Source organism: Schistocerca nitens, chromosome 1 (genome assembly GCF_023898315.1).
Source record: "Schistocerca nitens isolate TAMUIC-IGC-003100 chromosome 1, iqSchNite1.1, whole genome shotgun sequence".
Taxonomy (NCBI): domain Eukaryota; kingdom Metazoa; phylum Arthropoda; class Insecta; order Orthoptera; family Acrididae; genus Schistocerca; species Schistocerca nitens.
Genome location: NC_064614.1, coordinates 1,215,324,114 through 1,215,344,448, shown reverse-complemented (window position 1 = coordinate 1,215,344,448; position 20,335 = coordinate 1,215,324,114). Strand labels below are relative to the sequence as shown.

Sequence of the window (20,335 nt, the reverse complement as noted above, 5' to 3'; positions counted from 1 at the left end):
TCCATTTTCAACTGCGGCACTTCTGCGGCGGAACGAAGCAAAACAACCAAATCATCAGCATAAGCTGTAGCTGTCTGGGTAACCCCAGAGATCGTAAGACCACGAAGTGTCGAGTTGAGACGTGTGAGGAGTGGTTGAAGGGAGAGAGCATAAAGGGTCATGGATAAAGGGCTACCTTGCGGGACGCCACGTTTAATATCAATGACCTTCGTCAGCTGGCCATTAATGTCAATCTTAGCAGAAATGCCAGTCGTCATATTCTTAAGTACCAGCAGCGCCTTTTCATTAAAACCGAGTCGGCGCAGCAGAAGCTCTAAAAACGAATGGGACACACGATCAAAAGCTTTACTAAAATCAACAAATAAAAGCGCACAGGAAATATTGGTGACAGCGACAATCGACACAATATCACGATACCCCGCCAGAGGCGTCAAGATGGAGCGCCCCGGAAAGCAGCTTTGACAAGGAGTTATCACAGGTGTAAGCAAGAGGGATAGACGTGCATTAACAGCCCTAGCAGCCGTCTTATAATCAAAATTTAAAAGGGTTAAAGGACGAAAGTCACTAGCTGTCTTCAAACCAGCAGCTTTCGGTATCAGGACAACCGTACCTCTCTTGAAATCGGCTGGAATGGAGCCACCATTCAAAATTTCATTTACTATATCCGTAAAAACAGGCCCTATAATAGTCCAAAAGCGAACAAAAAACTCCTTAGGAAGGCCATCCGGACCAGGAGATTTGTGAGATGGTGAACAAGCAATAAAAGCTGAAATTTCGTCTGCAGTAAAGGGAGCTAAAAATTCCGTATTATGGTCCTCTGTTAAAACTGATGGGATAGCAGTTAAAATCTCGTCATTATCAACCGGATCAGAATCAGCCACAGCATATAAGGTCTCATAGTAGCAGGTAAGTTCATGGGTTATTTGATTCTGTAAGGTAAGCCGGCGACCATCAGCTGCCATAAGACCGTCAATCAAAACACGTCGACGGTTCTTTTGGTGACGAAACAGATGGTACATAGAAGTCATTTCATGTGCTAAGATGGACGGTGGTTTAGATTTAAGCTTCAATCCTTCCATCTGCAGTCGTTTAAGACTAAGGAGCTTGGCTTTAATTTTCCGAATCTCAGAAAGGTGGGCACATGTCATTCTAGAAGTATCATAAAGTTCGCGAAGCACCGAATAATAATACTCAAAAGTCAGTTTCAGATCTCGCGCTCTTTGATAACTGTAGGACATTAAAGTGCGACGTAGTTGTGGCTTCGCACAGTGGATCCACCAGTGAAGCTTTGACGGATAGTATCGCAGAGAACGTAAACACATGTCCCAAGCCGTCTGCATTAGAGGTTCGATGTCAGGGTCATCGAGCAAGGAGACATTTAATTTCCACAGCGGCCGATAAAGTTTAAGAGGCTGACGCTCCAAATTAATTATAACCGCAAGGGCACAATGATCCGTAAAACTGGCTGGAATAACATCTACATTTAAAACAGAAGCACTAAGGGGATCAGAAATATACAATCGGTCAAGGCGACTACCAGAGGTGGCAGTAAAAAATGTAAATTTAACTAAAGTGGGGTGTTTAACCTCCCACGCATCGCGTAGTCGTAGTTGACGTACAAGAGAATGTAGCTCGAAACAATAATTAAAATGAGGGGATTGGTCCTTAGCTTGTAATACACAATTAAAATCACCCCCCAATATCAAAGTCGCAGGATTTTTGCGTAAAAGATAAATCAAATCCTCTTTATAAAAACGAGACCTTTCCTGCCGTTTGCTGGAACCAGAGGGGGCGTAAATATTAACCAAGGTTGTGTCAAATAACCGACAACCAATACCCCTTCCCGAGTCTAAGAGCTCAATTTCGGTAACGGGGATACCGTCACGAATTAGTAAGGCAGTACCTGTGGAAAACTCAGGCGCAAAATTTATAATAGTGCGAAAGCCAGGAACAAACAGGTGTGCAACGGAGACTTCCTGCAGGAAAACAACATCAGCTGCAGAGTCATAAATAAACTGCAGCAGAGACGCTAACTTCAGAGCAGATTGAATGCTATTTATATTTAAGGTAATAAACGTGTACGCCTGCAACATCAACCAAAAAAGAGAAAATGAACCCTAATCACACCACATTAGAAGCAACTACATCCATATCATCAACATCAGACATGGCAGAGGGTGATTGCCCGGAATCAACGGAATCAGAGTCATCCTTTGCATGCTTGTGTTTTTTTCGCACCGCGTGAAGATTGGGGGGCACTTTCACCCGACGGCGTATCTGATGCACACCAGTTTCAAGAGCAGGTGGAGTGGGGGGTTCGAGATCAGGCACGTCAACCAAGGCATCCGAAGGATTAGCAGGGCAAGCGGAATCAGAAGAAGGAGCCAGCAAGGGGAAAACTGCATCAGGAACATCGGCACCGGCATCAGAAGGTGTAGGGATTGGAAGTGTAGGAGGGGGAGAGATAGGTTTGGAATCCGCTGAAGCGGAGCGCGCAGTACTAGGAGCGATTTCCCGACAAACAGCTGGCTGCACCGAAGTGTCGTCAACATGTTGTGATGCCTGTGTCGGGGGGGATGTCAACACCACCTCGACCGAATGTTGTGGCTCGTGCGCCGACGGTGGGGCAGCAAGTTTGACGTCATCAGGCAAAGCAGGAGACACAGCGGGAACAGAATCCGAAACAGGCATGGGAGATTCCGGAATTCTCTCGTCAGATTCGCAAACCGGCTGCGAAACAGCAGCTTCATCATCAGTGCTACCGGTATCACTAGCACGACGGCGTTTGTTATTGGAAACAGACGGGATCGGTGTAGGAGCAGCCGATACATCTGGGCGAGTGGGTAACGGGGGAAAACCTGCATCAGAGGAGGGTGTCACCCGTTGTGAAGAATCTACTGCAGGAGGCTGACAAGAAACAGTGGAGGAAGCTGCTGGCACAAGATCGGCAACCGTTAATTTGCGGCGTTGTGCTAGCCCATTTTGAAGCACAAACACCCGCTTAGGGCAATTAGCACGAACATGACCATTCTCATTACATAGAAAACACGTACCAACTTGCCCCTCATAAGTAAGATGAACACGATAACCACATACAACGAGATGGGACGGTATATTCGACTTAATATGCATTTCAACCGATCTGACACCATTATAACATTGCAGCTTATGTTGTGCAGACCAACGTTCATTTCGAATTGACCGAACAGTACCATAACCAAGCAAAGCGTCCTTGAGATAACTGTTTTCAACTTCCGGGGGTAAATTATAAACCCGAACTGTGGTATACGTAATTTCAGCATTTGAAACAGTAACACTGCTAACAGAACCATCTCTATGACGGAACGACACTTGCTCACCATGTTTAAGTAAAATCCTATCTAGCAAAACCGGGTTCAACAATTTCACAAAAAAACAGTAAAGTTCTGTATCAAAATACGCCGTATGTACCTGGTCCGATGTAATGCCAATCGTATCCACAATCCATTCGTGAATTTCCAACGAAGTTGGTTGCACATTCCTGGTGGCCTTGTTAAACTGAAAACTGAGAGTACACTTCCGCGGAAACAACCGGGAAGCCATAACACTTAATTAATGCGGCAAAAGCCGCTATACAACACAAGACACAAAACAAACGTTAAGGCGAAGAAACAACGAAGAAAAGAAGACAAAGAAACGTCACACACAGAAAGTAAATAGTCACAACCCGAGGGAAACGGCGGATCGAATACACAGCACGTCCGATCGCTGTCGCGTCTCAAGCGGAACTGACTATCCGCTGCGCCAAAGGGACGCTGTGCAAGTTCTTTGCTCAGATGTAAGTGATTGTGCAAGACATGACCCCCCCGTGATACATGTCTCGCGTCACTTTTCTGATTTGGTGTTGTCATTGGATCTGTTTTTCAAGGCTTTGATGTCCATTCTAATTGTTAGGCTAACTTTCATAGTTGTCTGAAGCAATTAGATCAAAGACACATTATTTATGCAACAGACACGATACGTCGCTCCGAATCGCTCTGTTTACCATAGCCCTACTGATTTATACACCTGCGTATTGACAGAGTTTCTCTATACAGTCATAGTAACACAGTCCTGCTATTAGATCCGCTCACGTGCACTGCTTAAAGGTAAATGGGAATTGCATTCTTTAGAACAGCATCCGCTCACAAAGTGGTAAACGACGCACTGGAAACACTGTACAATTAGTAACATTTTTTGACTATGGTCGACTGCTGTGTCACAGCCGGTCCCCATCATATGTATACACTCCAACAACGGACGTGTGTGTCCTGTTAGCACATTTACCAGGGAGGTTAGCTGCATCACCTCCCTAGCAATTTCATGCCGTCCTCGAAGCGTCAGCCATTGCTTGCTGACAGTGTGCTTCGATGAGAAGTGGCCAGATGATGCATCTCTCTCGCCGTCAGTTATAGGCGGGAATCATACTTAATGTAGTTTTCTGCAAGCGTCAGTCGACATCAGACATCTCTGTCTGACCTTTGCCCTTAATGTATCCAGCAAGCTGCCTCCTGACCGTCTCCAGTAAAAGTCCCCTTCGGCAAGCCCCTTGTGCTGAAGGGAAAATTGCCGCCGTTTCTATAGATACAGAGTGTCATTGTTTAATGGGTACAGTTAAGGAACCATAGTAAAATGTCTTGTTGTGAAACTGTCTACTTTTCTCACTTGTGGCCGAGAAAACTGTAACCCTCTCATCTTGGGCTGAAAGAATTATAGATTATGATTGGGCTTACATACATTGACTCGTGAAGTAATACAAAATTATTTCAGTCTTCATTGTATTTGTTTCTGTACAAAATGTGCGTTCTATTGCTATCTGTAGGTAAAAACTGGGTATTGAAAGATAATTTTCGTGAACAGGCACGTGAATATATAGTTCCGTTTCTACAGCATTTACATATAACAGCGTCATGGATAACAGATCATGGAGAATTTTGCTTGTATGTGTAAGGTTAACACACTTCACAATAGAACTGAGGTCACAACAATTTTCACGTTTTGAAGACGCTTGTTGTTACCCATATGTCAATACCCATCTTGTGATTGGCAGACATTTTTAAAAATTGCCCGTCCCTTGTGGGGATCGAACCCACGACCTTTGGATTAGAAGTCCAACGCGCTATCCTCTGCGCCAAAGGGACGCTGTGCAAGTTCTTTGCTCAGATGTAAGTGATTGTGCAAGACATGACCCCCCGTGCTACATGTCTCGCGTCACTTTTCTGATTTTGTGTTGTCATTGGATCTGTTTTTCAAGGCTTTGATGTCCATTCTAATTGTTAGGCTAACTTTCATAGTTGTCTGAAGCAATTAGATCAAAGACTCATTATTTATGCAACAGACACGATACGTCGCTCCGAATCGCTCTGTTTACCATAGCCCTACTGATTTATACACCTGCGTATTGACAGAGTTTCTCTATACAGTCATAGTAACACAGTCCTGCTATTAGATCCGCTCACGTGCACTGCTTAAAGGTAAATGGGAATTGCATTCTTTAGAACAGCATCCGCTCACAAAGTGGTAAACGACGCACTGGAAACACTGTACAATTAGTAATATTTTTTGACTATGGTCGACTGCTGTGTCACAGCTGGTCCCCATCATATGTATACACTCCAACAACGGACGTGTGTGTCCTGTTAGCACATTTACCAGGGAGGTTAGCTGCATCACCTCCCTAGCAATTTCATGCCGTCCTCGAAGCGTCAGCCATTGCTTGCTGACAGTGTGCTTCGATGAGAAGTGGCCAGATGATGCATCTCTCTCGCCGTCAGTTATAGGCGGGAATCATACTTAATGTAGTTTTCTGCAAGCGTCAGTCGACATCAGACATCTCTGTCTGACCTTTGCCCTTAATGTATCCAGCAAGCTGCCTCCTGACCGTCTCCAGTAAAAGTCCCCTTCGGCAAGCCCCTTGTGCTGAAGGGAAAATTGCCGCCGTTTCTATAGATACAGAGTGTCATTGTTTAATGGGTACAGTTAAGGAACGATATTAAAATGTCTTGTTGTGAAACTGTCTACTTTTCTCACTTGTGGCCGAGAAAACTGTAACACTCTCATCTTGGGCTGAAAGAATTATAGATTATGATTGGGCTTACATACATTGACTCGTGAAGTAATACAAAATTATTTCAGTCTTCATTGTATTTGTTTCTGTACAAAATGTGCGTTCTATTGCTATCTGTAGGTAAAAACTGGGTATTGAAAGATAATTTCCGTGAACAGGCACGTGAATATATGGTTCCGTTTCTACAGCATTTACATATAACAGCGTCATGGATAACAGATCATGGAGAATTTTGCTTGTATGTGTAAGGTTAACACACTTCACAATAGAACTGAGGTCACAACAATTTTCACGTTTTGAAGATGCTTGTTATTACCCATATGTCAATACCCATCTTGTGATTGGCAGACATTTTTAAAAATTGCCCGTCCCTTGTGGGGATCGAACCCACGACCTTTGGATTAGAAGTCCAACGCGCTATCCACTGCGCCAAAGGGACGCTGTGCAAGTTCTTTGCTCAGATGTAAGTGATTGTGCAAGACATGACCCCCCGTGCTACATGTCTCGCGTCACTTTTCTGATTTGGTGTTGTCATTGTATCTGTTTTTCAAGGCTTTGATGTCCATTCTAATTGTTAGGCTAACTTTCATAGTTGTCTGAAGCAATTAGATCAAAGACTCATTATTTATGCAACAGACACGATACGTCGCTCCGAATCGCTCTGTTTACCATAGCCCTACTGATTTATACACCTGCGTATTGACAGAGTTTCTCTATACAGTCATAGTAACACAGTCCTGCTATTAGATCCGCTCACGTGCACTGCTTAAAGGTAAATGGGAATTGCATTCTTTAGAACAGCATCCGCTCACAAAGTGGTAAACGACGCACTGGAAACACTGTACAATTAGTAACATTTTTTGACTTTGGTCGACTGCTGTGTCACAGCCGGTCCCCATCATATGTATACACTCCAACAACGGACGTGTGTGTCCTGTTAGCACATTTACCAGGGAGGTTAGCTGCATCACCTCCCTAGCAATTTCATGCCGTCCTCGAAGCGTCAGCCATTGCTTGCTGACAGTGTGCTTCGATGAGAAGTGGCCAGATGATGCATCTCTCTCGCCGTCAGTTATAGGCGGGAATCATACTTAATGTAGTTTTCTGCAAGCGTCAGTCGATATCAGACATCTCTGTCTGACCTTTGCCCTTAATGTATCCAGCAAGCTGCCTCCTGACCGTCTCCAGTAAAAGTCCCCTTCGGCAAGCCCCTTGTGCTGAAGGGAAAATTGCCGCCGTTTCTATAGATACAGAGTGTCATTGTTTAATGGGTACAGTTAAGGAACCATAGTAAAATGTCTTGTTGTGAAACTGTCTACTTTTCTCACTTGTGGCCGAGAAAACTGTAACCCTCTCATCTTGGGCTGAAAGAATTATAGATTATGATTGGGCTTACATACATTGACTCGTGAAGTAATACAAAATTATTTCAGTCTTCATTGTATTTGTTTCTGTACAAAATGTGCGTTCTATTGCTATCTGTAGGTAAAAACTGGGTATTGAAAGATAATTTCCGTGAACAGGCACGTGAATATATGGTTCCGTTTCTACAGCATTTACATATAACAGCGTCATGGATAACAGATCATGGAGAATTTTGCTTGTATGTGTAAGGTTAACACACTTCACAATAGAACTGAGGTCACAACAATTTTCACGTTTTGAAGACGCTTGTTGTTACCCATATGTCAATACCCATCTTGTGATTGGCAGACATTTTTAAAAATTCCCCATCCCGTGTGGGGATCGAACCCACGACCTTTGGATTAGAAGTCCAACGCGCTATCTTCTGCGCCAAAGGGACACTGTTCAAATTCTTTGCTCAGATGTAAGTGATTGTGCAAGACATGACCCCCCCCGTGCTACATGTCTCGCGTCACTTTTCTGATTTGGTGTTGTCATTGGATCTGTTTTTCAAGGCTTTGATGTCCATTCTAATTGTTAGGCTAACTTTCATAGTTGTCTGAAGCAATTAGATCAAAGACTCATTATTTATGCAACAGACACGATACGTCGCTCCGAATCGCTCTGTTTACCATAGCCCTACTGATTTATACACCTGCGTATTGACAGAGTTTCTCTATACAGTCATAGTAACACAGTCCTGCTATTAGATCCGCTCACGTGCACTGCTTAAAGGTAAATGGGAATTGCATTCTTTAGAACAGCATCCGCTCACAAAGTGGTAAACGACGCACTGGAAACACTGTACAATTAGTAACATTTTTTGACTTTGGTCGACTGCTGTGTCACAGCCGGTCCCCATCATATGTATACACTCCAACAACGGACGTGTGTGTCCTGTTAGCACATTTACCAGGGAGGTTAGCTGCATCACCTCCCTAGCAATTTCATGCCGTCCTCGAAGCGTCAGCCATTGCTTGCTGACAGTGTGCTTCGATGAGAAGTGGCCAGATGATGCATCTCTCTCGCCGTCAGTTATAGGCGGGAATCATACTTAATGTAGTTTTCTGCAAGCGTCAGTCGACATCAGACAGCTCTGTCTGACCTTTGCCCTTAATGTATCCAGCAAGCTGCCTCCTGACCGTCTCCAGTAAAAGTCCCCTTCGGCAAGCCCCTTGTGCTGAAGGGAAAATTGCCGCCGTTTCTATAGATACAGAGTGTCATTGTTTAATGGGTACAGTTAAGGAACCATAGTAAAATGTCTTGTTGTGAAACTGTCTATTTTTCTCACTTGTGGCCGAGAAAACTGTAACCCTCTCATCTTGGGCTGAAAGAATTATAGATTATGATTGGGCTTACATACATTGACTCGTGAAGTAATACAAAATTATTTCAGTCTTCATTGTATTTGTTTCTGTACAAAATGTGCGTTCTATTGCTATCTGTAGGTAAAAACTGGGTATTGAAAGATAATTTCCGTGAACAGGCACGTGAATATATGGTTCCGTTTCTACAGCATTTACATATAACAGCGTCATGGATAACAGATCATGGAGAATTTTGCTTGTATGTGTAAGGTTAACACACTTCACAATAGAACTGAGGTCACAACAATTTTCACGTTTTGAAGACGCTTGTTGTTACCCATATGTCAATACCCATCTTGTGATTGGCAGACATTTTTAAAAATTGCCCGTCCGTTGTGGGGATCGAACCCACGACCTTTGGATTAGAAGTCCAACGCGCTATCCTCTGCGCCAAAGAGACGCTGTGCAAGTTCTTTGCTCAGATGTAAGTGATTGTGCAAGACATGACCCCCCGTGCTGCATGTCTCGCGTCACTTTTCTGATTTGGTGTTGTCATTGGATCTGTTTTTCAAGGCTTTGATGTCCATTCTAATTGTTAGGCTAACTTTCATAGTTGTCTGAAGCAATTAGATCAAAGACTCATTATTTATGCAACAGACACGATACGTCGCTCCGAATCGCTCTGTTTACCATAGCCCTACTGATTTATACACCTGCGTATTGACAGAGTTTCTCTATACAGTCATAGTAACACAGTCCTGCTATTAGATCCGCTCACGTGCACTGCTTAAAGGTAAATGGGAATTGCATTCTTTAGAACAGCATCCGCTCACAAAGTGGTAAACGACGCACTGGAAACACTGTACAATTAGTAACATTTTTTGACTTTGGTCGACTGCTGTGTCACAGCCGGTCCCCATCATATGTATACACTCCAACAACGGACGTGTGTGTCCTGTTAGCACATTAACCAGGGAGGTTAGCTGCATCACCTCCATAGCAATTTCATGCCGTCCTCGAAGCGTCAGCCATTGCTTGCTGACAGTGTGCTTCGATGAGAAGTGGCCAGATGATGCATCTCTCTCGCCGTCAGTTATAGGCGGGAATCATACTTAATGTAGTTTTCTGCAAGCGTCAGTCGACATCAGACATCTCTGTCTGACCTTTGCCCTTAATGTATCCAGCAAGCTGCCTCCTGACCGTCTCCAGTAAAAGTCCCCTTCGGCAAGCCCCTTGTGCTGAAGGGAAAATTGCCGCCGTTTCTATAGATACAGAGTGTCATTGTTTAATGGGTACAGTTAAGGAACCATAGTAAAATGTCTTGTTGTGAAACTGTCTACTTTTCTCACTTGTGGCCGAGAAAACTGTAACCCTCTCATCTTGGGCTGAAAGAATTATAGATTATGATTGGGCTTACATACATTGACTCGTGAAGTAATACAAAATTATTTCAGTCTTCATTGTATTTGTTTCTGTACAAAATGTGCGTTCTATTGCTATCTGTAGGTAAAAACTGGGTATTGAAAGATAATTTCCGTGAACAGGCACGTGAATATATGGTTCCGTTTCTACAGCATTTACATATAACAGCGTCATGGATAACAGATCATGGAGAATTTTGCTTGTATGTGTAAGGTTAACACACTTCACAATAGAACTGAGGTCACAACAATTTTCACGTTTTGAAGACGCTTGTTGTTACCCATATGTCAATACCCATCTTGTGATTGGCAGACATTTTTAAAAATTGTCCGTCCCTTGTGGGGATTGAACCCACGACCTTTGGATTAGAAGTCCAACGCGCTATCCTCTGCGCCAAAGAGACGCTGTGCAAGTTCTTTGCTCAGATGTAAGTGATTGTGCAAGACATGACCCCCCCGTGCTACATGTCTCGCGTCACTTTTCTGATTTGGTGTTGTCATTGGATCTGTTTTTCAAGGCTTTGATGTCCATTCTAATTGTTAGGCTAACTTTCATAGTTGCCTGAAGCAATTAGATCAAAGACTCATTATTTATGCAACAGACACGATACGTCGCTCCGAATCGCTCTGTTTACCATAGCCCTACTGATTTATACACCTGCGTATTGACAGAGTTTCTCTATACAGTCATAGTAACACAGTCCTGCTATTAGATCCGCTCACGTGCACTGCTTAAAGGTAAATGAGAATTGCATTCTTTAGAACAGCATCCGCTCACAAAGTGGTAAACGACGCACTGGAAACACTGTACAATTAGTAACATTTTTTGACTTTGGTCGACTGCTGTGTCACAGCCGGTCCCCATCATATGTATACACTCCAACAACGGACGTGTGTGTCCTGTTAGCACATGTACCAGGGAGGTTAGCTGCATCACCTCCCTAGCAATTTCATGCCATCCTCGAAGCGTCAGCCATTGCTTGCTGACAGTGTGCTTCGATGAGAAGTGGCCAGATGATGCATCTCTCTCGCCGTCAGTTATAGGCGGGAATCATACTTAATGTAGTTTTCTGCAAGCGTCAGTCGACATCAGACATCTCTGTCTGACCTTTGCCCTTAATGTATCCAGCAAGCTGCCTCCTGACCGTCTCCAGTAAAAGTCCCCTTCGGCAAGCCCCTTGTGCTGAAGGGAAAATTGCCGCCGTTTCTATAGATACAGAGTGTCATTGTTTAATGGGTACAGTTAAGGAACCATAGTAAAATGTCTTGTTGTGAAACTGTCTACTTTTCTCACTTGTGGCCGAGAAAACTGTAACCCTCTCATCTTGGGCAGAAAGTATTATAGATTATGATTGGGCTTACATACATTGACTCGTGAAGTAATACAAAATTATTTCAGTCTTCATTGTATTTGTTTCTGTACAAAATGTGCGTTCTATTGCTATCTGTAGGTAAAAACTGGGTATTGAAAGATAATTTCCGTGAACAGGCACGTGAATATATGGTTCCGTTTCTACAGCATTTACATATAACAGCGTCATGGATAACAGATCATGGAGAATTTTGCTTGTATGTGTAAGGTTAACACACTTCACAATAGAACTGAGGTCACAACAATTTTCACGTTTTGAAGACGCTTGTTGTTACCCATATGTCAATACCCATCTTGTGATTGGCAGACATTTTTAAAAATTGCCCGTCCCTTGTGGGGATCGAACCCACGACCTTTGGATTAGAAGTCCAACGCGCTATCCTCTGCGCCAAAGGGACGCTGTGCAAGTTCTTTGCTCAGATGTAAGTGATTGTGCAAGACATGACCCCCCCGTGCTACATGTCTCGCGTCACTTTTCTGATTTGGTGTTGTCATTGGATCTGTTTTTCAAGGCTTTGATGTCCATTCTAATTGTTAGGCTAACTTTCATAGTTGTCTGAAGCAATTAGATCAAAGACTCATTATTTATGCAACAGACACGATACGTCGCTCCGAATCGCTCTGTTTACCATAGCCCTACTGATTTATACACCTGCGTATTGACAGAGTTTCTCTATACAGTCATAGTAACACAGTCCTGCTATTAGATCCGCTCACGTGCACTGCTTAAAGGTAAATGGGAATTGCATTCTTTAGAACAGCATCCGCTCACAAAGTGGTAAACGACGCACTGGAAACACTGTACAATTAGTAACATTTTTTGACTTTGGTCGACTGCTGTGTCACAGCCGGTCCCCATCATATGTATACACTCCAACAACGGACGTGTGTGTCCTGTTAGCACATTTACCAGGGAGGTTAGCTGCATCACCTCCCTAGCAATTTCATGCCGTCCTCGAAGCGTCAGCCATTGCTTGCTGACAGTGTGCTTCGATGAGAAGTGGCCAGATGATGCATCTCTCTCGCCGTCAGTTATAGGCGGGAATCATACTTAATGTAGTTTTCTGCAAGCGTCAGTCGACATCAGACATCTCTGTCTGACCTTTGCCCTTAATGTATCCAGCAAGCTGCCTCCTGACCGTCTCCAGTAAAAGTCCCCTTCGGCAAGCCCCTTGTGCTGAAGGGAAAATTGCCGCCGTTTCTATAGATACAGAGTGTCATTGTTTAATGGGTACAGTTAAGGAACCATAGTAAAATGTCTTGTTGTGAAACTGTCTACTTTTCTCACTTGTGGCCGAGAAAACTGTAACCCTCTCATCTTGGGCTGAAAGAATTATAGATTATGATTGGGCTTACATACATTGACTCGTGAAGTAATACAAAATTATTTCAGTCTTCATTGTATTTGTATCTGTACAAAATGTGCGTGCTATTGCTATCTGTAGGTAAAAACTGGGTATTGAAAGATAATTTCCGTGAACAGGCACGTGAATATATGGTTCCGTTTCTACAGCATTTACATATAACAGCGTCATGGATAACAGATCATGGAGAATTTTGCTTGTATGTGTAAGGTTAACACACTTCACAATAGAACTGAGGTCACAACAATTTTCACGTTTTGAAGACGCTTGTTGTTACCCATATGTCAATACCCATCTTGTGATTGGCAGACATTTTTAAAAATTGCCCGTCCCTTGTGGGGATCGAACCCACGACCTTTGGATTAGAAGTCCAACGCGCTATCCTCTGCGCCAAAGGGACGCTGTGCAAGTTCTTTGCTCAGATGTAAGTGATTGTGCAAGACATGACCCCCCGTGCTACATGTCTCGCGTCACTTTTCTGATTTGGTGTTGTCATTGGATCTGTTTTTCAAGGCTTTGATGTCCATTCTAATTGTTAGGCTAACTTTCATAGTTGTCTGACGCAATTAGATCAAAGACTCATTATTTATGCAACAGACACGATACGTCGCTCCGAATCGCTCTGTTTACCATAGCCCTACTGATTTATACACCTGCGTATTGACAGAGTTTCTCTATACAGTCATAGTAACACAGTCCTGCTATTAGATCCGCTCACGTGCACTGCTTAAAGGTAAATGAGAATTGCATTCTTTAGAACAGCATCCGCTCACAAAGTGGTAAACGACGCACTGGAAACACTGTACAATTAGTAACATTTTTTGACTTTGGTCGACTGCTGTGTCACAGCCGGTCCCCATCATATGTATACACTCCAACAACGGACGTGTGTGTCCTGTTAGCACATGTACCAGGGAGGTTAGCTGCATCACCTCCCTAGCAATTTCATGCCATCCTCGAAGCGTCAGCCATTGCTTGCTGACAGTGTGCTTCGATGAGAAGTGGCCAGATGATGCATCTCTCTCGCCGTCAGTTATAGGCGGGAATCATACTTAATGTAGTTTTCTGCAAGCGTCAGTCGACATCAGACATCTCTGTCTGACCTTTGCCCTTAATGTATCCAGCAAGCTGCCTCCTGACCGTCTCCAGTAAAAGTCCCCTTCGGCAAGCCCCTTGTGCTGAAGGGAAAATTGCCGCCGTTTCTATAGATACAGAGTGTCATTGTTTAATGGGTACAGTTAAGGAACCATAGTAAAATGTCTTGTTGTGAAACTGTCTACTTTTCTCACTTGTGGCCGAGAAAACTGTAACCCTCTCATCTTGGGCAGAAAGAATTATAGATTATGATTGGGCTTACATACATTGACTCGTGAAGTAATACAAAATTATTTCAGTCTTCATTGTATTTGTTTCTGTACAAAATGTGCGTTCTATTGCTATCTGTAGGTAAAAACTGGGTATTGAAAGATAATTTCCGTGAACAGGCACGTGAATATATGGTTCCGTTTCTACAGCATTTACATATAACAGCGTCATGGATAACAGATCATGGAGAATTTTGCTTGTATGTGTAAGGTTAACACACTTCACAATAGAACTGAGGTCACAACAATTTTCACGTTTTGAAGACGCTTGTTGTTACCCATATGTCAATACCCATCTTGTGATTTGCAGACATTTTTAAAAATTGCCCGTCCCTTGTGGTGATCGAACCCACAACCTTTGCATTAGAAGTCCAACGCGCTATCCTCTGCGCCAAAGGGACGCTGTGCAAGTTCTTTGCTCAGATGTAAGTGATTGTGCAAGACATGACCCCCCGTGCTACATGTCTCGCGTCACTTTTCTGATTTGGTGTTGTCATTGGATCTGTTTTTCAAGGCTTTGATGTCCATTCTAATTGTTAGGCTAACTTTCATAGTTGTCTGAAGCAATTAGATCAAAGACTCATTATTTATGCAACAGACACGATACGTCGCTCCGAATCGCTCTGTTTACCATAGCCCTACTGATTTATACACCTGCGTATTGACAGAGTTTCTCTATACAGTCATAGTAACACAGTCCTGCTATTAGATCCGCTCACGTGCACTGCTTAAAGGTAAATGGGAATTGCATTCTTTAGAACAGCATCCGCTCACAAAGTGGTAAACGACGCACTGGAAACACTGTACAATTAGTAACATTTTTTGACTTTGGTCGACTGCTGTGTCACAGCCGGTCCCCATCATATGTATACACTCCAACAACGGACGTGTGTGTCCTGTTAGCACATTAACCAGGGAGGTTAGCTGCATCACCTCCATAGCAATTTCATGCCGTCCTCGAAGCGTCAGCCATTGCTTGCTGACAGTGTGCTTCGATGAGAAGTGGCCAGATGATGCATCTCTCTCGCCGTCAGTTATAGGCGGGAATCATACTTAATGTAGTTTTCTGCAAGCGTCAGTCGACATCAGACATCTCTGTCTGACCTTTGCCCTTAATGTATCCAGCAAGCTGCCTCCTGACCGTCTCCAGTAAAAGTCCCCTTCGGCAAGCCCCTTGTGCTGAAGGGAAAATTGCCGCCGTTTCTATAGATACAGAGTGTCATTGTTTAATGGGTACAGTTAAGGAACCATAGTAAAATGTCTTGTTGTGAAACTGTCTACTTTTCTCACTTGTGGCCGAGAAAACTGTAACCCTCTCATCTTGGGCTGAAAGAATTATAGATTATGATTGGGCTTACATACATTGACTCGTGAAGTAATACAAAATTATTTCAGTCTTCATTGTATTTGTTTCTGTACAAAATGTGCGTTCTATTGCTATCTGTAGGTAAAAACTGGGTATTGAAAGATAATTTCCGTGAACAGGCACGTGAATATATGGTTCCGTTTCTACAGCATTTACATATAACAGCGTCATGGATAACAGATCATGGAGAATTTTGCTTGTATGTGTAAGGTTAACACACTTCACAATAGAACTGAGGTCACAACAATTTTCACGTTTTGAAGACGCTTGTTGTTACCCATATGTCAATACCCATCTTGTGATTGGCAGACATTTTTAAAAATTGTCCGTCCCTTGTGGGGATGGAACCCACGACCTTTGGATTTGAAGTCCAACGCGCTATCCTCTGCGCCAAAGAGACGCTGTGAAAGTTCTTTGCTCAGATGTAAGTGATTGTGCAAGACATGACCCCCCCGTGCTACATGTCTCGCGTCACTTTTCTGATTTGGTGTTGTCATTGGATCTGTTTTTCAAGGCTTTGATGTCCATTCTAATTGTTAGGCTAACTTTCATAGTTGCCTGAAGCAATTAGATCAAAGACTCATTATTTATGCAACAGACACGATACGTCGCTCCGAATCGCTCTGTTTACCATAGCCCTACTGATTTATACACCTGCGTATTGACAGAGTTTCTCTATACAGTCATAGTAACACAGTCCTGCTATTAGATCCGCTCACGTGCACTGCTTAAAGGTAAATGAGAATTGCATTCTTTAGAACAGCATCCGCTCACAAAGTGGTAAACGACGCACTGGAAACACTGTACAATTAGTAACATTTTTTGACTTTGGTCGACTGCTGTGTCACAGCCGGTCCCCATCATATGTATACACTCCAACAACGGACGTGTGTGTCCTGTTAGCACATGTACCAGGGAGGTTAGCTGCATCACCTCCCTAGCAATTTCATGCCATCCTCGAAGCGTCAGCCATTGCTTGCTGACAGTGTGCTTCGATGAGAAGTGGCCAGATGATGCATCTCTCTCGCCGTCAGTTATAGGCGGGAATCATACTTAATGTAGTTTTCTGCAAGCGTCAGTCGACATCAGACATCTCTGTCTGACCTTTGCCCTTAATGTATCCAGCAAGCTGCCTCCTGACCGTCTCCAGTAAAAGTCCCCTTCGGCAAGCCCCTTGTGCTGAAGGGAAAATTGCCGCCGTTTCTATAGATACAGAGTGTCATTGTTTAATGGGTACAGTTAAGGAACCATAGTAAAATGTCTTGTTGTGAAACTGTCTACTTTTCTCACTTGTGGCCGAGAAAACTGTAACCCTCTCATCTTGGGCAGAAAGTATTATAGATTATGATTGGGCTTACATACATTGACTCGTGAAGTAATACAAAATTATTTCAGTCTTCATTGTATTTGTTTCTGTACAAAATGTGCGTTCTATTGCTATCTGTAGGTAAAAACTGGGTATTGAAAGATAATTTCCGTGAACAGGCACGTGAATATATGGTTCCGTTTCTACAGCATTTACATATAACAGCGTCATGGATAACAGATCATGGAGAATTTTGCTTGTATGTGTAAGGTTAACACACTTCACAATAGAACTGAGGTCACAACAATTTTCACGTTTTGAAGACGCTTGTTGTTACCCATATGTCAATACCCATCTTGTGATTGGCAGACATTTTTAAAAATTGCCCGTCCCTTGTGGGGATCGAACCCACGACCTTTGGATTAGAAGTCCAACGCGCTATCCTCTGCGCCAAAGGGACGCTGTGCAAGTTCTTTGCTCAGATGTAAGTGATTGTGCAAGACATGACCCCCCCGTGCTACATGTCTCGCGTCACTTTTCTGATTTGGTGTTGTCATTGGATCTGTTTTTCAAGGCTTTGATGTCCATTCTAATTGTTAGGCTAACTTTCATAGTTGTCTGAAGCAATTAGATCAAAGACTCATTATTTATGCAACAGACACGATACGTCGCTCCGAATCGCTCTGTTTACCATAGCCCTACTGATTTATACACCTGCGTATTGACAGAGTTTCTCTATACAGTCATAGTAACACAGTCCTGCTATTAGATCCGCTCACGTGCACTGCTTAAAGGTAAATGGGAATTGCATTCTTTAGAACAGCATCCGCTCACAAAGTGGTAAACGACGCACTGGAAACACTGTACAATTAGTAACATTTTTTGACTTTGGTCGACTGCTGTGTCACAGCCGGTCCCCATCATATGTATACACTCCAACAACGGACGTGTGTGTCCTGTTAGCACATTTACCAGGGAGGTTAGCTGCATCACCTCCCTAGCAATTTCATGCCGTCCTCGAAGCGTCAGCCATTGCTTGCTGACAGTGTGCTTCGATGAGAAGTGGCCAGATGATGCATCTCTCTCGCCGTCAGTTATAGGCGGGAATCATACTTAATGTAGTTTTCTGCAAGCGTCAGTCGACATCAGACATCTCTGTCTGACCTTTGCCCTTAATGTATCCAGCAAGCTGCCTCCTGACCGTCTCCAGTAAAAGTCCCCTTCGGCAAGCCCCTTGTGCTGAAGGGAAAATTGCCGCCGTTTCTATAGATACAGAGTGTCATTGTTTAATGGGTACAGTTAAGGAACCATAGTAAAATGTCTTGTTGTGAAACTGTCTACTTTTCTCACTTGTGGCCGAGAAAACTGTAACCCTCTCATCTTGGGCTGAAAGAATTATAGATTATGATTGGGCTTACATACATTGACTCGTGAAGTAATACAAAATTATTTCAGTCTTCATTGTATTTGTATCTGTACAAAATGTGCGTGCTATTGCTATCTGTAGGTAAAAACTGGGTATTGAAAGATAATTTCCGTGAACAGGCACGTGAATATATGGTTCCGTTTCTACAGCATTTACATATAACAGCGTCATGGATAACAGATCATGGAGAATTTTGCTTGTATGTGTAAGGTTAACACACTTCACAATAGAACTGAGGTCACAACAATTTTCACGTTTTGAAGACGCTTGTTGTTACCCATATGTCAATACCCATCTTGTGATTGGCAGACATTTTTAAAAATTGCCCGTCCCTTGTGGGGATCGAACCCACGACCTTTGGATTAGAAGTCCAACGCGCTATCCTCTGCGCCAAAGGGACGCTGTGCAAGTTCTTTGCTCAGATGTAAGTGATTGTGCAAGACATGACCCCCCGTGCTACATGTCTCGCGTCACTTTTCTGATTTGGTGTTGTCATTGGATCTGTTTTTCAAGGCTTTGATGTCCATTCTAATTGTTAGGCTAACTTTCATAGTTGTCTGACGCAATTAGATCAAAGACTCATTATTTATGCAACAGACACGATACGTCGCTCCGAATCGCTCTGTTTACCATAGCCCTACTGATTTATACACCTGCGTATTGACAGAGTTTCTCTATACAGTCATAGTAACACAGTCCTGCTATTAGATCCGCTCACGTGCACTGCTTAAAGGTAAATGAGAATTGCATTCTTTAGAACAGCATCCGCTCACAAAGTGGTAAACGACGCACTGGAAACACTGTACAATTAGTAACATTTTTTGACTTTGGTCGACTGCTGTGTCACAGCCGGTCCCCATCATATGTATACACTCCAACAACGGACGTGTGTGTCCTGTTAGCACATGTACCAGGGAGGTTAGCTGCATCACCTCCCTAGCAATTTCATGCCATCCTCGAAGCGTCAGCCATTGCTTGCTGACAGTGTGCTTCGATGAGAAGTGGCCAGATGATGCATCTCTCTCGCCGTCAGTTATAGGCGGGAATCATACTTAATGTAGTTTTCTGCAAGCGTCAGTCGACATCAGACATCTCTGTCTGACCTTTGCCCTTAATGTATCCAGCAAGCTGCCTCCTGACCGTCTCCAGTAAAAGTCCCCTTCGGCAAGCCCCTTGTGCTGAAGGGAAAATTGCCGCCGTTTCTATAGATACAGAGTGTCATTGTTTAATGGGTACAGTTAAGGAACCATAGTAAAATGTCTTGTTGTGAAACTGTCTACTTTTCTCACTTGTGGCCGAGAAAACTGTAACCCTCTCATCTTGGGCAGAAAGAATTATAGATTATGATTGGGCTTACATACATTGACTCGTGAAGTAATACAAAATTATTTCAGTCTTCATTGTATTTGTTTCTGTACAAAATGTGCGTTCTATTGCTATCTGTAGGTAAAAACTGGGTATTGAAAGATAATTTCCGTGAACAGGCACGTGAATATATGGTTCCGTTTCTACAGCATTTACATATAACAGCGTCATGGATAACAGATCATGGAGAATTTTGCTTGTATGTGTAAGGTTAACACACTTCACAATAGAACTGAGGTCACAACAATTTTCACGTTTTGAAGACGCTTGTTGTTACCCATATGTCAATACCCATCTTGTGATTGGCAGACATTTTTAAAAATTGCCCGTCCCTTGTGGTGATCGAACCCACAACCTTTGCATTAGAAGTCCAACGCGCTATCCTCTGCGCCAAAGGGACGCTGTGCAAGTTCTTTGCTCAGATGTAAGTGATTGTGCAAGACATGACCCCCCGTGCTACATGTCTCGCGTCACTTTTCTGATTTGGTGTTGTCATTGGATCTGTTTTTCAAGGCTTTGATGTCCATTCTAATTGTTAGGCTAACTTTCATAGTT

General features: G+C 43.3%; 11 non-coding genes across 11 annotated transcripts; all 11 read right to left on the bottom strand.

Annotated features, from left to right (window-relative positions):
- Positions 1–5,086: 5,086 nt before the first annotated feature.
- Trnar-ucu (transfer RNA arginine (anticodon UCU)) lies at positions 5,087–5,159 on the bottom strand. The gene has a single exon. It is a non-coding gene; the product is annotated as a tRNA-Arg (tRNA).
- Positions 5,160–6,451: 1,292 nt separating this feature from the next.
- On the bottom strand, positions 6,452–6,524 carry Trnar-ucu (transfer RNA arginine (anticodon UCU)). Its single transcript has one exon. It is a non-coding gene; the product is annotated as a tRNA-Arg (tRNA).
- A 1,292-nt stretch (positions 6,525–7,816) lies between these two features.
- Trnar-ucu (transfer RNA arginine (anticodon UCU)) lies at positions 7,817–7,889 on the bottom strand. Its single transcript has one exon. It is a non-coding gene; the product is annotated as a tRNA-Arg (tRNA).
- A 1,294-nt stretch (positions 7,890–9,183) lies between these two features.
- On the bottom strand, positions 9,184–9,256 carry Trnar-ucu (transfer RNA arginine (anticodon UCU)). The gene has a single exon. It is a non-coding gene; the product is annotated as a tRNA-Arg (tRNA).
- A 1,292-nt stretch (positions 9,257–10,548) lies between these two features.
- Trnar-ucu (transfer RNA arginine (anticodon UCU)) lies at positions 10,549–10,621 on the bottom strand. Its single transcript has one exon. It is a non-coding gene; the product is annotated as a tRNA-Arg (tRNA).
- Positions 10,622–11,914: 1,293 nt separating this feature from the next.
- On the bottom strand, positions 11,915–11,987 carry Trnar-ucu (transfer RNA arginine (anticodon UCU)). Its single transcript has one exon. It is a non-coding gene; the product is annotated as a tRNA-Arg (tRNA).
- A 1,293-nt stretch (positions 11,988–13,280) lies between these two features.
- On the bottom strand, positions 13,281–13,353 carry Trnar-ucu (transfer RNA arginine (anticodon UCU)). The gene has a single exon. It is a non-coding gene; the product is annotated as a tRNA-Arg (tRNA).
- Positions 13,354–14,645: 1,292 nt separating this feature from the next.
- Trnar-ucu (transfer RNA arginine (anticodon UCU)) lies at positions 14,646–14,718 on the bottom strand. Its single transcript has one exon. It is a non-coding gene; the product is annotated as a tRNA-Arg (tRNA).
- A 2,658-nt stretch (positions 14,719–17,376) lies between these two features.
- Trnar-ucu (transfer RNA arginine (anticodon UCU)) lies at positions 17,377–17,449 on the bottom strand. The gene has a single exon. It is a non-coding gene; the product is annotated as a tRNA-Arg (tRNA).
- Positions 17,450–18,742: 1,293 nt separating this feature from the next.
- Positions 18,743–18,815, bottom strand: Trnar-ucu (transfer RNA arginine (anticodon UCU)). Its single transcript has one exon. It is a non-coding gene; the product is annotated as a tRNA-Arg (tRNA).
- Positions 18,816–20,107: 1,292 nt separating this feature from the next.
- On the bottom strand, positions 20,108–20,180 carry Trnar-ucu (transfer RNA arginine (anticodon UCU)). Its single transcript has one exon. It is a non-coding gene; the product is annotated as a tRNA-Arg (tRNA).
- Between the last annotated feature and the right edge of the window lie 155 nt (positions 20,181–20,335).